The sequence below is a fragment of the Arachis stenosperma genome, chromosome 4, assembly GCF_014773155.1.
Source record: "Arachis stenosperma cultivar V10309 chromosome 4, arast.V10309.gnm1.PFL2, whole genome shotgun sequence".
Lineage (NCBI taxonomy): Eukaryota > Viridiplantae > Streptophyta > Magnoliopsida > Fabales > Fabaceae > Arachis > Arachis stenosperma.
In genome coordinates, this window is record NC_080380.1 from 70,481,992 (window position 1) to 70,498,961 (window position 16,970).

General features: G+C 37.8%; 2 non-coding genes across 2 annotated transcripts; one reads left to right on the forward strand and one right to left on the reverse strand.

The window, feature by feature from the left end:
* The first annotated feature begins 5,228 nt into the window (after window positions 1-5,228).
* On the forward strand, window positions 5,229-5,336 carry LOC130977771 (small nucleolar RNA R71). Its single transcript, XR_009085448.1, has one exon. It is a non-coding gene; the product is annotated as a small nucleolar RNA R71 (small nucleolar RNA).
* Window positions 5,337-16,473: 11,137 nt separating this feature from the next.
* On the reverse strand, window positions 16,474-16,577 carry LOC130977983 (small nucleolar RNA R71). The gene has a single exon (XR_009085648.1). It is a non-coding gene; the product is annotated as a small nucleolar RNA R71 (small nucleolar RNA).
* Between the last annotated feature and the right edge of the window lie 393 nt (window positions 16,578-16,970).

The following is a 16,970-nucleotide window of genomic DNA, read 5'->3' on the forward strand; positions in this document are numbered from 1 at the left end:
GGGAACCAGAAGAACCAAGATGAAAATACAATAGTAAAAGGTCCTATTTGTAGAGAACTAGTAGCCTAGGGTTTACAGAAATGAGTAAATGACATAAAAATTCACTTCCGGGCCCACTTGGTGTGTGCTTGGGCTGAGCATTGAAGCTTTCATGTGTAGAGACTTTTCTTGGAGTTAAACGCCAGCTTTTGTGCCAGTTTGGCCGTTTAACTCCCATTCTTGTGCCAGTTCCGGCGTTTAACGCCGGGCAGTTTTGAGCTGATTTGGAACGCCGGTTTGGGCCATCAAATCTCGGGCAAAGTATGGACTATTAAACATTGCTGGAAAGCCCAGAATGTCTACTTTCCAACGCAGTTGAGATCGCGCCAATTGGGCTTCTGTAGCTTCAGAAAATCCACTTCGAGTGCAGGGAGGTCAGAATCCAACAGCATCTGCAGTCCTTTTCAGCCTCTGAATCAGATTTTTGCTCAGGTCCCTCAATTTCAGCCAGAAAATACCTGAAATCACAGAAAAATACACAAATTCATAGTAAAGTCCAGAAAAGTGAATTTTAACTAAAAACTAATAAAAATATAATAAAAACTAACTAAAACATATTAAAAACATACTAAAAATAATGCCCAAAAGCGTATAAATTATCCGCTCATCACAACACCAAACTTAAATTGTTGCTTGTCTCCAAGCAACTGAAAATCAAATAAGATAAAAAGAAGAGAATATGCAATGAATTCCAAAAACATCTATGAAGATCAGTATTAATTAGATGAGCGGGGCTTTTAGCTTTTTGCCTTTGAATAGTTTTGGCATCTCACTCTATCCTTTGAAATTCAGAATGATTGGCTTCTATAGGAACTCAGAATCCAGATAGTGTTATTGATTCTCTTAGTTAAGTATGATGATTCTTGAACACAGCTACTTTATGAGTCTTGGCCGTGGCCCAAAGCACTCTGTCTTCCAGTATTACCACCTGATACATACATGCCACAGACACATAACTGGGTGAACTTTTTCAGATTGTGACTCAGCTTTGCTAGAGTCCCCAATTAGAGGTGTCCAGGGTTCTTAAGCACACTCTTTTTGCCTTGGATCACGACTTTATTTTTTTCTTTTTCTTTTTTTTTGTTTTTCTCCTTTTTTTCTTTTTTTTTTGTATATTCACTGCTTTTTCTTGCTTCAAGAATCATTTTTATGATTTTTTAGATCCTCAGTAACATGTCTCCTTTTTCATCATTCTTTCAAGAGCCAATCATTCATGAACAACAAATTCAAAAGACATATGCACTGTTCAAGCATACATTCAGAAACCAAAATATTGCCACCACATCAAAATAATTAATCTGTTATAAAATTCAAAATTCATGCAATTCTTCTCTTTTTCAATTAAGAACATTTTTTATTTAAGAAAGGTGATGGATTCATAGGACATTCATAACTTTAAGGCATAGACACTAAGACACTAATGATCATGTAATAAGACACAAACATAGATAAACATAAGCATAAAAATTCGAAAAACAGGAAAATAAAGAACAAGGAAATCAAAGAACGGGTCCACCTTAGTGATGGCGGCTTGTTCTTCCTCTTGAAGATCTTATGGAGTGCTTGAGCTCCTCAATGTCTCTTCCTTGCCTTTGTTGTTCCTCTCTCATGATTCTTTGATCTTCTCTAATTTCATGGAGGAGGATGGAATGTTCTTGGTGCTCCACCCTTAGTTGTCCCATGTTGGAACTCAATTCTCCTAGGGAGGTGTTGATTTGCTCCCAATAGTTTTGTGGAGAAAAGTGCATCCCTTGAGGTATCTCAGAGATTTCATGATGAGTGGGATCTCTTGTTTGCTCCATCTTTTTCTTAGTGATGGGCTTGTCCTCATCAATGAGGATGTCTCCCTCTATATCAACTCCAACTGAATAACAGAGGTGACAAATGAGATGAGGAAAGGCTAACCTTGCCAAGGTAGAGGACTTGTCCGCCACCTTATAAAGTTCTTGGGCTATAACCTCATGAACTTCTACTTCCTCTCCAATCATGATGCTATGAATCATGATAGCCTGATCTATAGTAACTTCGGACCGGTTGCTAGTGGGAATGATTGAACGTTGGATAAACTCCAACCATCCCCTAGCCACGGGCTTTAGGTCATGCCTTCTCAGTTGAACCGGCTTCCCTCTTGAATCTTTCTTCCATTGAGCGCCCTCTTCACAAATATCTATGAGGACTTGGTCCAACCTTTGATCAAAGTTGACCCTTCTAGTGTAAGGGTGTTCATCTCCTTGCATCAACCTTACATTTTCCGGACTAAAATCTAAGCATTTTCCCTGAACCATTGTAAACCAATTCTTTGGGTTCGAGTTCACACTTTGATCATGGTTCTTGGTGATCCATGCATTGGCATAGAACTCTTGAACCATTAAGATTCCGACTTGTTTAATGGGGTTGGTAAGAACTTCCCAACCTCTTCTTCGGATCTCATGTCGGATCTCCGGATATTCACTCTTTTTGAGTTTAAAAGGGACCTCGGGGATCACCTTCTTCATGGCCACAACTTTATAGAAGTGATCTTGATGCACCCTTGAGATGAATTTTTCCATCTCCCATGACTCGGAGGTGGAGGCTTTTGCCTTCCCTTTCCTCTTTCTAGAGGTTTCTCCGGCCTTAGATGCCATAAACGGTTATGGAAAAACAAAAAGCAATGCTTTTACCACACCAAACTTAGAAGGTTTGCTCGTCCTCGAGCAAATGAAGAAAGAAGAGAGTAGAAGAAGAAGAAATAGAGGAGATGGAGGGGGCTTTGTGGTTCGGCCAAGTGGAGAGAAGTAGTGTTTAGGTTGTGTGAAAATGAGGTGGTGAAGATGGGTTTATATAGGAGTGGAGAGGGGTGTATGGTTCGGCCATTATGGGTGGGTTTGGGAGGAAAAGTGATTTGAATTTGAATGGTAAGGTAGGTGGGGTTTTAGGAAAGATGGATGTGAGTGGTGAAGAGAATGGTAGGATTTGATAGGTGAGGGGTTTTTGGGGAAGAGGAGTTGAGTTGATTGGTGAATGGGTGAAGAAGAGAGAGAGTGGTGGGGTAGGTGGGGATCCTGTGGGGTCCACAGATCCTGAGGTGTCAAGGAAAATTCATCCCTGCACCAAGTGGCGAGCAAAAATGCTCTTTATGCCAATTCTGGCGTTCAACGCCGGGCTGGTGCCCATTTCTGGCATTTAACGCCAGCTTCTTGCCCTTTCCTGGCGTTTAACGCCAGTCTGGTGCCCCTTTCTGGCGTTAAATGCCCAGAATGGTGCCAGACTGGGCGTTAAATGCGCATTTGCTGCCCTTGCTGGCGTTTAAACGCCAGCAAGGTTTTCCTCCAGGGTGTGCTATTTTTCTTTCTATTTTTCATTCTATTTTTGCTTTTTCAATTGATTTTGTGACTTTTCATGATCATCAACCTACAGAAAACATAAAATAACAAAGGAAAATAGATAAATATAACATTGGGTTGCCTCCCAACAAGTGCTTCTTTAATGTCAATAGCTTGACAATGGGCTCTCATGGAGCCTCACAGATACTCAGAGCAATGTTGGAACCTCCCAACACCAAACTTAGAGTTTGAATGTGGGGGTTCAACACCAAACTTAGAAGTTGGTTGTGGCCTCCCAACACCAAACTTAGAGTTTGACTGTGGGGGCTCTGTTTGGCTCTGTTTTGAGATAAGCTCTTCATGCTTCCTCTCCATGGTAACAGAGGGATATCCTTGAGCCTTAAACACAAGGGATTCTTTATTCACTTGAATGATCAATTCTCCTCTGTCAACATCAATCACAGCCTTTGCTGTGGCTAGGAAGGGTCTGCCAAGGATGATGGATTCATCCATGCACTTCCCAGTCTCTAGGACTATGAAATCAGCAGGGATGTAATGGTCTTCAACTTTCACCAAAACATCCTCTACAAGTCCATAAGCTTGTTTTCTTGAATTGTCTGCCATCTCTAGTGAGATTCTTGCAGCTTGCACCTCAAAGATCCCTAGCTTCTCCATTACAGAGAGAGGCATGAGGTTTATGCTTGACCCTAGGCCACACAGAGCCTTCTTAAAGGTCATGGTGCCCATGGTGCAAGGTATTGAGAACCTTCTAGGGTCCTGTCTCTTTTGAGGTAATCTCTGCCTAGTCAAGGCATCCAGTTCTTTGGTGAGCAAAGAAGGTTTGTTCTCCCAAGTCTCATTACCAAATAACTTGTCATTTAGCTTCATGATTGCTCCAAGGTACTTGGCAACTTGCTCTTCAGTGACATCTTCATCCTCTTCAGAGGAAGAATACTCATCAGAGCTTATGAATGGCAGAAGTAAATCCAATGGAATCTCTATGGTCTCATTATAAGCCTCAGATTCCCATGGTTCCTTATTAGGGAACTCATTGGAGACCAGTGGACGTCCATTGAGGTCCTCCTCAGTAGCGATCACTACCTCTTCCTCCTTTCCAAATTTGGCCATGTTGATGACCTTGCACTCTCCTTTTGGATTTTCTTCTGTATTGCTTGGAAGAGTACTAGGAGGGAGTTCAGTAACTTTCTTACTCAGCTGACCCACTTGTGCCTCCAAATTCCTAATGGAGGACATTATTTTAGTCATGAAACTTTGAGTGGTTTTGATTAGATCAGAGACCATGGTTGCTATGTCAGAGTGGCTCTGCTTAGAATTCTTTATCTGTTGCTGAGAAGATGATGGAAAAGGCATGCCATTGCTAAACCTGTTTCTTCCACCATTATTGTTGTTGAAACCTTGTTGAGGTCTCTGTTGATCCTTCCATGAGAGATTTGGATGATCTCTCCATGAAGGATTATAGGTGTTTCCATAGGGTTCTCCCATGTAATTCACCTCTTCCATTGAAGGGTTCTCAGGATCATAAGCTTCTTCTTCAGATGAAGCATCCTTAGTACTGCCTGGTGCAGCTTGTATTCCAGACAGACTTTGAGAAATCATATTGACTTGCTGAGTCAATATTTTATTCTGAGCCAATATGGCATTCAGAGTATCAATCTCAAGAACTCATTTCTTCTGATTCGTCCCATTGTTCACAGGATTCCTTTCAGAAGTGTACATGAATTGGTTATTTGCAACCATTTCAATGAGTTCTTGAGCTTCTGTAGGCGTCTTCTTCAGATGAAGAGATCCTCCAGCAGAGCTATCCAATGACATCTTGGACAATTCAGACAGACCATCATAGAAGATACCTATGATGCTCCATTCAGAAAGCATATTAGAGGGACACTTTCTGATCAATTGTTTATATCTTTCCCAAGCTTCATAAAGGGATTCACCTTCCTTCTGTCTGAAGGTTTGGACTTCCACTCTAAGCTTACTCAATTTTTGAGGTGGAAAGAACTTTACCAAGAAGGCATTGACTAGCTTTTCCCAAGAGTTCAGGCTTTCTTTAGGTTGTGAGTCCAACCATATCCTAGCTCTGTCTCTTACAGCAAAAGGGAATAACATAAGTCTGTAGACCTCAGGGTCAACCCCATTAGTCTTGACAGTGTCACAGATTTGCAAAAATTCAGCTAAAAACTGATGAGGATCTTCCAATGGAAGTCCATGGAACTTGCAATTCTGTTGCATTAGAGAAACTAATTGAGGCTTAAGCTCAAAGTTGTTTGCTCCAATGGCAGGGATAGAGATGCTTCTCCCATAGAAGTTGGGAGTAGGTGCAGTAAAGTCACCTAGCACCTTCTTCTTTTTCGGCTGCCATTGGTTCTTCTTCTTTGAAGATTTCAATTAGGTCCTCTACAGAGAGTTGTGCCTTAGCTTCTCTTAGCTTTCGCTTCAAGGTCCTTTCAGGTTCAGGGCCAGCCTCAACAAGAATGCTTTTGTCTTTGCTCCTGCTCATATGAAAGAGAAGAAAATAAGAAAATATGGAATCCTCTATGTCACAGTATAGAGATTCCTTGAGGTGTCAGAGGAAAATAAAAATAGAAGGAAGAGGTAGAAAATTCGAACTTATCAAGGAAAGATAGAGTACGAATTGTGCATTGAGGAGTAATGTTAGTCCATAAATAGAAAGATGTGAGAAGAGGGGAAGAAATTTTTGAAAATAAATTAAAAACATTTTAAAAACATTTTGAAAAATACTAATTGATTTTCGAAAACTAAGAGTGGAAAAGAAATCAAGTGATTTTTGAAAAAGATTTTGAAATTAAAAATCAAAAAGATATGATTGAAAACTATTTTGAAAAAGATGTGATTAAAAGATATGATTGAGAATATATGATTTGAAAAACAATTTAAAAAGATTTGATTTTAAAAATTAATAACTTGGCTAACAAGAAAAGATATGATTCAAACATTAAACCTTTCTCAACAGAAAAGGCAACATACTTGAAATGTTGAATCAAATCATTAATTGTTAGCAAGTATCTTTGAAAAAAAAGAAAGAAATTGATTTTGAAAAGATATGATTGAAAAGATATGATTTGAAAAAGATTTGATTTTGAAAAATTTTGAAAACTTGAAAAAAATTTGAATTAAAAACAAAATCTTCCCTCTTATGCCATCCTGGCGTTAAACGCCCAGAATGGTATCCATTTTGGCGTTTAACGTCCAAAACACTACCCTTTTGGGCGTTAAACGCCCAGCCAGGCACCCTGGCTGGCGTTTAAACGCCAGTCTTCCTTCCTCACTGGGCGTTTTGAACGCCCAGCTTTTTCTGTGTAATTCCTCTGCTTTGTGTTCTGATTCTTCAATTCTCTATATTATTGACTTGAAAAGACACAAATTAAAAATTTTTTGGATTTTTAATGATGAGGGATAATCAAAATGCAACTAAAATCAAATAAACAATGTATGCAAGACACCAAACTTAGAAGTTTGTATACTACTGACACTAACAAATTGAGAATTCATATGAGACACAACAAAACACTCAAGACAAGAGAATTTAAAGATCAGAGCAAGGAAATCATCAAGAACAACTTGAAGATCAATGAAGACACATGAATGAATTCGAAAAATGCAAGAAGAAAAGAAACATGCAATTGACACCAAACTTAAAATGAGACACTAGACTCAACAAGAAACATACAATATTTTTGGTTTTTATGATTTTGTAATTTTTTGGTTTTTTTCGAAAATTGAAAGAAAATAAGGATATCAAAATTCTTAATGAGAATTCCAGGAATCATGCAATGTTAGTCTAAAGCTTTAGTCTAAAGGAATTAGACATGGCTAGCTAAGCTTCAGTAGGACATTGCATTCAAGAGCTAAATTGATGATAATCAATCAGCTTTGGTGATGATAAGAACATCACCTTGAAACACTAGAATTCATTCTTAAGAACTCTGAAGAAAAGATACCTAAGCTAAGCAACAAGATGAACCGTCAGTTGTCCAAACTCAAACAATCCCCGACAACGGCGCCAAAAACTTGGTGCGCGAAATTGTGATCATCAATGGCGCCATCAACATGGTACGCTCAATTGTAATCTCAACCCTTTATCACAACTTCGCACAACTAACCAGCAAGTGCACTAGGTCGTCCAAGTAATAAACCTTACGCGAGTAAGGGTCGATCCCACGGAGATTGTTGGTATGAAGCAAGCTATGGTCACCTTGTAAATCTCAGTCAGGCGAATTCAAATGGTTATGGATGATTTATGAATAAAGCATAAAATAAAGATAGAGATACTTATGTAATTCATTGGTGAAAATTTCAGATAAGCGTATGGAGATGCTTTGTCCCTTCTGTCTCTCTGCTTTCCTACTGTCTTCATCCAATCCTTCTTACTCCGTTCCATGGCAAGCTGTATATTGGGCATCACCGTTGTCAATGGCTACAGTCCCGTCCTCTCAGTGAAAATGTTCAACGCGCTCTGTCACAACACGACTAATCATCTGTCGGTTCTCAATCAGGTTGGAATAGAATCTAGTGATTCTTTTGTGTCTGTCACTAACGCCCAACCTTCAGGAGTTTGAAGCTCATCACAGTCATTCAATCCTTGAATCCTACTCAGAATACCACAGACAAGGTTTAGACCTTTCGGATTCTCTTGAATGCCGCCATCAATTCTAGCTTATACCACGAAGATTCTGATTAAGGAATCCAAGAGATAAACATTCAAGCCTTGTTTGCTTGTAGAACGGGAGTGGTTGTCAGGCACGCGTTCATAAGTGAGAATGATGATGAGCGTCACATAATCATCACATTCATCATGTTCTTGGGTGCGAATAAATATCTTAAAACAAGAATAAGCTGAATTGAATAGAAGAACAATAGTAATTGCATTAATACCCGAGGTACAGCAGAGCTCCACACCTTAATCTATGGTGTGTAGAAACTCCACCATTGAAAATACATAAGTGATAATAGTGATCATTGGCTTCGGCCCCAGAGAGGGAACCAGAAGAACCAAGATGAAAATACAATAGTAAAAGGTCCTATTTGTAGAGAACTAGTAGCCTAGGGTTTACAGAAATGAGTAAATGACATAAAAATCCACTTTCGGGCCCACTTGGTGTGTGCTTGGGCTGATAATTGAAGCTTTCATGTGTAGAGACTTTTCTTGGAGTTAAACGTCAGCTTTTGTGCCAGCTTGGGCGTTTAACTCCCATTCTTGTGCCAGTTCCGGCGTTTAACGCTGGGCAGTTTTGAGCTGATTTGGAACGCCGGTTTGGGCCATCAAATCTCGGTCAAAGTATGGACTATTATACATTGCTAGAAAGCCCAGGATGTATACTTTCTAACGCAGTTGAGAGAGTGCCAATTGGGTTTCTGTAGCTTCAGAAAAATCACTTCGAGTGCAGGGAGGTCAGAATCCAACAGCATATGTAGTCCTTTTCAGCCTCTGAATCAGATTTTTGCTCAGGTCGCTCAATTTCAGCCAGAAAATACCTGAAATCACAGAAAAACACACAAACTCATAGTAAAGTCCAAAAAAGTAAATTTTATCTAAAAACTAATAAAAATATAATAAAACTAACTAAAACATATTAAAAACATACTAAAAATAATGCCAAAAAGCATATAAATTATCCGCTCATCAGTGAATGACAAGGAGGCAACCAAGAAGCATATGGAAAGCAACAAAAAGCCAACAGAGAAAGAGGAAACCAGCAACAAAGAAGTGACAGCAAGCAACCAAACTTCAAAAAAGCTTAATGAGAAGAATGAGCTCATTCCCACAAGAACTGTGACAGGATGGAGGATGTGTATTGACTATAGGAGGCTGAATGATGCCACACACTAAGATCACTTTCCTCTCCCTTTCATTGACCAAATGCTTGAGAGGCTAGCTGGTCATTCATACTACTGCTTCCTTGATGGGTATTCTGGCTACAATCAAATAGTAGTTGATCCCATAGATCAAGATAAGACATCTTTCACCTGTCCCTTTGGAGTTTTCACATACAGAAGGATGCCTTTTGGATTGTGTAATGCTCCAGCAACATTTCAAAGATGCATGCTATCAATCTTCTCAGATATGGTGGAAATATTTATTGAAGTTTTCATAGATGATTTCTCTGTTTTTGGTGACACTTTTAGTACTTGCTTGCATCATCTTACCCTTGTCTTGAAACGGTGCCAAGAAACCAATTTGGTTTTAAATTGGGAAAAATGCCATTTTATGGTACCTGAAGGGATTGTTCTTGGCCACAAAGTTTCAAGAAAAGGGATAGAAGTTGACAAGGCAAAAGTAGAAATCATAGAGAAACTCCCCCCACCAACTAATGTGAAAGCGGTTAGAAGTTTCTTAGGACATACTGGATTTTATAGAAGATTTATCAAGGATTTTTCAAAAATAGCCAAACCATTAAGCAACTTATTGATGGTTGATAATGCTTTTGTTTTTTATGAAAGCTGCCAGCATGCCTTTGTCACTTTAAAAACCAGACACACCACTGCACCAATGATCACGCCCCCAGATTGGGGATTACCCTTTAAACTCATGTGTGATGCAAGTGACATTGCAATTGGTGCTGTATTGGGAAAAAGGAAGTGGAACTTGCACCATGTCATCTATTATTCAAGCAAAGTATTGAATGAAGCTCAAAAAAATTACACCACAACATAGAAGGAATTATTGGCTGTGGTTTATGCATTTGATAAGTTTAGATCATACTTGATAGGATCCAAAATTGTATTTTATACTGACCATGCTGCCCTTAAGTATTTGATGTCAAAATAGGATGCTAAACCAAGACTTATTAGATGGATATTGCTTCTACAAGAGTTTGACATTGAAATAAAGGACAGGAAGGATAGTGAAAACCAAGTTGTTGATCATCTATCAAGATTGCCACAAGAAACAATTCAAGAAGCCTCACATCCAGTGAATGAAAGCTTTCCAGATGAACACCTCTTACAAATTCAACAAGCCCCTTGGTTTACAGACATTGCAAACTATAAGGTTGGAAGAAAGATTCCCAAGGAATTCACCAAGCAACAAGTAAAAAAGCTACTTAATGAAGCAAAGAAATTCTTATGGGATGAACCATTCTTATTCAGAAGATGTTCAGATGGAATGATAAGGAAATGTGTTCCTGAAGGTGAGATGAGAAGCATATTGTGGCACTGCCATAGTTAAGCTTATGGTGGGCATTTTGGGCCAGAAAGAACAGCAGCCAAGGTACTTCAAAGCGGATTTTATTGGCCTACCATATTTAAGGATGCTAGAGAGTTTGTTCATCAGTGCGATGAGTGCCAAAAGGGTGGGGGATTAACAAAAAGAAGTGAGATGCCTCAGAACTACATCCTGGAGGTAGAACTCTTTGATTTATGGGGCATTGATTTCATGGGCCTTTTTCCTCCCTCATATTCATTCAAATACATACTTGTAGCAATGGAGTATGTCTCAAAGTGGGTGGAAGCTATAGCCACAACCACGTGTGATGCTCAAGTTGTCCTTCAATTCCTAAAGAAGCACATATTCACTAGGTATGGAGTACCTAAGGGTCTGGTTAGTGATGGTGGCAGCCATTTTTGCAACAAACAGATGGAGAAACTACTCCACAAATATGGGGTGATGCATAAAGTAGCCACACCATATCACCCACAGACAAATGGCCATGCAGAGCTTGCAAATAGGGAGTTGAAGAGGATTTTGGAGAAGACTGTGGGAGCAACCAGGAAAGATTGGGCCAGAAAACTAGAAGATGCACTTTGGGCATACAGGACAGCATTCAAAACTCCTATTGGAAAGTCCCCTTTTCAGCTGTTATATGGAAAATCTTGTCACCTCCCTGTAGATCTTGAACATAAAGCTTTTTGGGCCACTAAACTCCTCAACCTTGATTCTCAAGCGGCAGGGGAGAAGAGGCTGCTACAACTAAATGAGTTGTATAAGTTTAGGCTAGAAGCTTATGAAAATGCTAAGATATACAAGAAAAAATCTAAGAGGTGGCATGATAAGAAGATTTCAAAGAAAGAGTTTAAACCAGGACAATAAGTACTCTTATATAACTCCAAGCTTAAGGTTTTCCCTGGCAAGCTCAAATCCAAATGGACTAGTCCATATTTGGTGACAAAGGTTTTTCCCTATGGAAGCCTTGAATTACTAGATGAAGTAACAAAGAGTCATTTCACAGCAAATGGTCACAGGGCAAAGTATTACTTGGGAGGCCAATGGGACAAAGAAAAGGAGGTTCAGAACCTGAATTGAGCAAGAATGAAAGATGTCAAGCTAGTGACAATAAAGAAGCGCTTGTTGGGAGGCAACCCAACCTGAGGTAGTTTTTTTTTCTACTTATTTAATTAAAAAGGTTAATTAGTTTTATCTGTATTGCAAGGAGCTAAGTTTGATGTTGCACACCAAAGTAATTCAAGGGAGAATGAAGAATTCTAAGTTTGGTATTCCACCAGAAATCTCATCTAAAAACACATTCCCACCTTCTGCAGAATGCTAGCTCCAAGCAATCAAATAAACCATTCAACCAATTTGTTGTTTTCTAGTCTTTAGTTTTATTACCTTTAGCAAAGATAAAAGGGTTTCACATATGGTTAACTTGATGCATAAGAAACAATGGCAAGGGACTAAGTTTGGTGTTCACACACCAAAAGTAAATTCAAAAGCCATACTCAATTCATGCATATTAACCAATTGCTTAAGGGCTTGAGAAGCAAGCAACTTCTAAGGATTATGCAGGGAAACACCTAATCTGTGAAAGGGATCAGCATCATCATCCAAGGGATACAACAGAAGGAAAGATGAGAGACATTACCAATAGGTTGTATTGAATACTTAATCCTTGTTGCTGTAAAGTGTTTTAATTTAGAGATTCCTATATGTCTTGCTAAAGTGTTCAATTAGGTGAAAATGTTTGCTAAGGAATACTTGGATCTGCATAATGTCTGTCATCCATCATTAGCTTAGATTTTGTTTTACTTCCCTGTTGTGTGAATAAAAGGAAAATGCTTGAAATAGAAAGTGAATCTCAAATGTTGCAGAAGTTTAAATGAAAGTTAGTGGTTGTATTTGCTTGATTTAATGAGTAGCTCATAAAATAAATGCTGCATAATAACATGTTCCTTGAAGTATGAAGTAGCTTGCTGCTATAAAGTCTTTAATTAATGAAAATCCCTTGAGAATGAATCAAAACAAAGAGAAAAGAAAGAGAAAAGCCAAGAATTGGCAAAGAAACAAATAATAAGGCTTGACACCAATAGCTTGGACCCTAGGACATATTGATGAGCGGATAATTTATACGTTTTTTGGCATTGTTTTTAGGTAGGTTTTAGTAAGTTCAAGCTACTTTTAGGGATGTTTTCATTAGTTTTTATGTTAAATTCACATTTCTGGACTTTACTATGAGTTTGTGTGTTTTTCTGTGATTTTAGGTAATTTCTGGCTGAAATTGAGGAACTTGAGCAAAACTCTGAAAAAAGGCTGACAAAAGGACTGCTGATGCTGTTGGAATCTGACCTCCCTGCACTCAAAATGGATTTTCTGGAGCTACAAAACTCCAAATGGGCGCTCTCAACGGCGTTGGAAAGTAGACATCTAGAGCTTTCCAGCAATATATAATAGTCCATACTTTATTCGGAAATTGATGACGTAACTTGGGGTTGAACGCTAAGTACATGCTGCTGTCTGGAGTTAAACGCCAGAAACACGTCATGATTCGGAGCTGAACGCCCAAAACACGTTATAACTTGGAGTTCAACTCCAAGAGAAGCCTCAGCTCATGGATAGATCAAGCTCAGCCCAAGCATACACCAAGTGGGCCCCGGAAGTGGATTTATGCATCAATTACTTACTCATGTAAACCCTAGTAGCTAGTCTAGTATAAATAGGATAATTTACTATTGTATTAGACATCTTTTGACAGTTTAATCTTTTGACTGTTTAGTCTTTGATCATTTGGTCTTTTGATCATTCAGGGGGGCTGGCCATTCGGCCATGCCTGAACCTTTCACTTATGTATTTTCAACGGTGGAGTTTCTGCACACCATAGATTAAGGGTGTGGAGCTCTGCTGTACCTCAAGTTTCAATACAATCACTATTACTTTCTATTCAATTCTCTTTTATTCTTATTCCAAGATATACGTTGCACAACACTTTGATGAATGTGATGATCAGTGACACTCATTATCATTCTCACCTATGAACGCGCGTGACTGACAACCACTTCCGTTCTACCTTAGGCCGGGCGCATATCTCTTAGATTCCCCAATAGAATCTTCGTGGTATAAGCTAGATAGATGGCGACATTCATGGGGATCCGGAAAGTTTAACCTTGTCTGTGGTATTCCGAGTAGGATTCCAGTATTGAATGACTGTGACGAGTTTCAAACTCCTGAAGGCTGGGCGTGATGACAAACGCAAAAGAATCAAGGGATTCTATTCCAACCTGATTGAGAACCGACAGATGATTAGCCGTGTTGTGACAGAGCATTTGGACCATTTTCACTGAGAGGATGGGATGTAGCCATCAATAAGGGTGATGCCTCCAGACGATTAGCCGTGCAGTGACAGCGCATAGGACCATTTCCCCGAGAGGATTAAAAGTAGCCATTGATGATGGTGATGCCCTACATACAGCTTGCAATGGAAAGGAGTAAGAAGGATTGGATGAAAGCAATAAGAAAGTAGAGATTCGAAAGCATTCTAGCATCTCCACACGCCTATCTGAAATTCCCACTATTGATTTACATAAGTATTTCTATCCCTTTTTATTTTCTATTTATTACTAATTTTCGAAACCCATAACCATTTAATCTGCCTAACTGAGATTTACAAGGTGACCATAGCTTGCTTCATACCAACAATCTCTGTGGGATCGACCCTTACTCACGTAAGGTATTACTTGGATGACCCAGTACACTTGCTGGTTAAGCTGAATGAAGTTGTGATCATAAATTCCAATATAGCCAATTTTTAAATCTCATGCAAATACAAAGAGGATCACAATTTTGTCCACCAAGTTTTTGGCGCCGTTGCCGGGGATTGTTCGAGTATGGACAACCGACGGTTCATCTTGTTGCTCAGATTAGGTAATTTTCTTTTCAAAAATCTTTTTCAAAAATTTTTTCTTTTCTTTTTCGTTTTTCCAAACTTTATTTTCAAAAAAAAATTAATGAAAATACAAAAAAATCATAAAATCATAAAAGTCAAAAATATTTGGTGTTTCTTGTTTGAGTCTTGAGTCAATTTTTAAGTGTGGTGTCAATTGCATGCTTTAAAAATTTTTCTTGCATTTTTTGAAAAGTCTCATGCATTCATAGTGTTCTTCATGATCTTCAAGTTGTTCTTGACAAGTCCTCTTGTTTGATCTTGATGATTTCTTATTTTGTGTTGTTTGTTGTTTTTCATATGCATTTTTTGTTTGTTAGAGTCCATGCATTAAAGATTTCTAAGTTTGGTGTCTTGCATGTTTTCTTTGCATCAAAAATTTTTCAAAATTATGTTCTTGATGTTCATCATGATCTTCAAAGTGTTCTTGGTGTTCATCTTGACATTCATAGTGTTCTTGCATACATTCTTTGTTTTGATCCATAAAGAAAAGAGAAAAACATAAAAATCACGTTTTTATTTTTTCTCTCTCATAATTAAAAAATTCAAAAATCAAAAACATATCTTTTCCTTATTTCTCTCCAAATTTTCGAAATTTTGGGTTGGCTTAGTAAAAAACTTTCAAAATTTTTTGTTTCTTACAAAGTCAAGTCAAAATTTCAATTTTAAAAATCTTATCTTTTCAAAATCTTTTTCAAAAATCATATCTTTTCCATTTTTTTTCTTATTTTCGAAAATTTTAAAAATTATTTTTCAAAATCTTTTTCTTATCTTTTATATCATATTTTCGAAAATATGCTAACAATTAATGTGATTGATTCAAAAATTTGAAGTTTGTTACTTTCTTGTTAAGAAAGGTTCAATCTTTAAATTCTAGAATCTTATCTTGTAGTTTCTTGTTAGTTAAGTCTTTTTAAAAATTAAATCTTTTTCAAAATATCTTTTTCTTAAAATTTTTATCTTATCTTTTTATCTTATCCTTTTCAAAATTTTATCTTTTTCAAAATTTGATTTCAAAGTATCTTATCTAACTTCTTATCTTCTTATCTTTTTAAAATTTAATTTTAAAATTTTTTTCAACTAACTAATTAACTTTTGTTTGTTTCTTATCTTTTTCAAAACTACCTAACTATTTTTCCCTCTCTAATTTTCGAAAATATCTCACCCCTTTTCAAAAATTCTTTTTAATTAACTAATTGTTTCATGTTTTAATTTTAATTACACCTTATCTCTAATTTTCGAAATTACTAACCCTTTTTTTTCAAAATTATTTTCGAAATTCTCCCTCTCTTTTCTTATTCTATTTAATTATTTAATTACTAACACTTCTCTTCACCTCTCTCCATCTAAATATCCGAACCCACTCTTCTACATTCTTCTCCCCTTTCTTTTTCTACTAACATAAAGGAATCTCTATACTGTGACATAGAGGATTTCTCTTCTTTTCTTGTTTTCTTCTCTTTCATATGAGCAGGAACAGGGAAAAAGGCACTCTTGTTGAAATTGATCCTGAACCTAAAAAGACTCTGAAAAGAAAACTAAGAGAAACTAAATTACAACAATCCAGAAACAACCTTTCATAAATTTTCGAACAAGAGAAAGAGATGGCAGTCGAAAACAATAATAATGCAAGGAGAATGCTTGGTGACTTCACAAAGCCAACGTCCAAATTTGATGGAAGAAGCATCTCCATTCCTGCCATTGGAGCCAACAATTTTGAGCTGAAACCTCAGCTAGTTACATTAATGCAACAAAACTGCAAGTTTTATGGACTTCCATCTGAAGATCCTTATCAGTTTTTAACTGAGTTCTTGCAGATCTGTGAGACTGTAAAGACGAATGGAGTTGATCCTGAAGTCTACAGACTCATGCTTTTCCCTTTTGCTGTAAGAGACAGAGCTAGAATATGGTTGGATTCACAACCCAAGGATAGCCTGGACTCCTGGGATAAGCTGGTCACAGCCTTCTTGGATAAATTCTTTCCTCCTCAAAAGCTGAGCAAGCTGAGAGTGGATGTTCAAACTTTCAAACAAAAAGATGGTGAATCCCTCTATGAAGCTTGGGAAAGATACAAGCAGCTGACCAAAAGATGTCCATCTGACATGTTTTCAGAATGGACTATATTAGATATATTCTATTATGGTCTATCTGAATTTTCGAAAATGTCATTGGACCATTCTGCAGGTGGATCAATTCACCTAAAGAAAACACCTGCAGAAGCTCAAGAACTCATTGACGTGGTTGCAAATAACCAATTTATGTACACTTCTGAGAGGAATTCCGTGAATAATGGGATACCTCAGAAGAAAGGAGTTCTTGAAATTGATGCTCTGAATGCCATATTGGCTCAGAACAAAGTGTTGACTCAACAGGTCAACATGATCTCTCAAAATCTGAATGGATGGCAACATGCATCCAACAGTACTAAAGAGGCAGCTTCTGAAGAAGCTTATGATCCTGAGAGCCCTGCCATGGCAGAGGTTAATTACATGGGTGA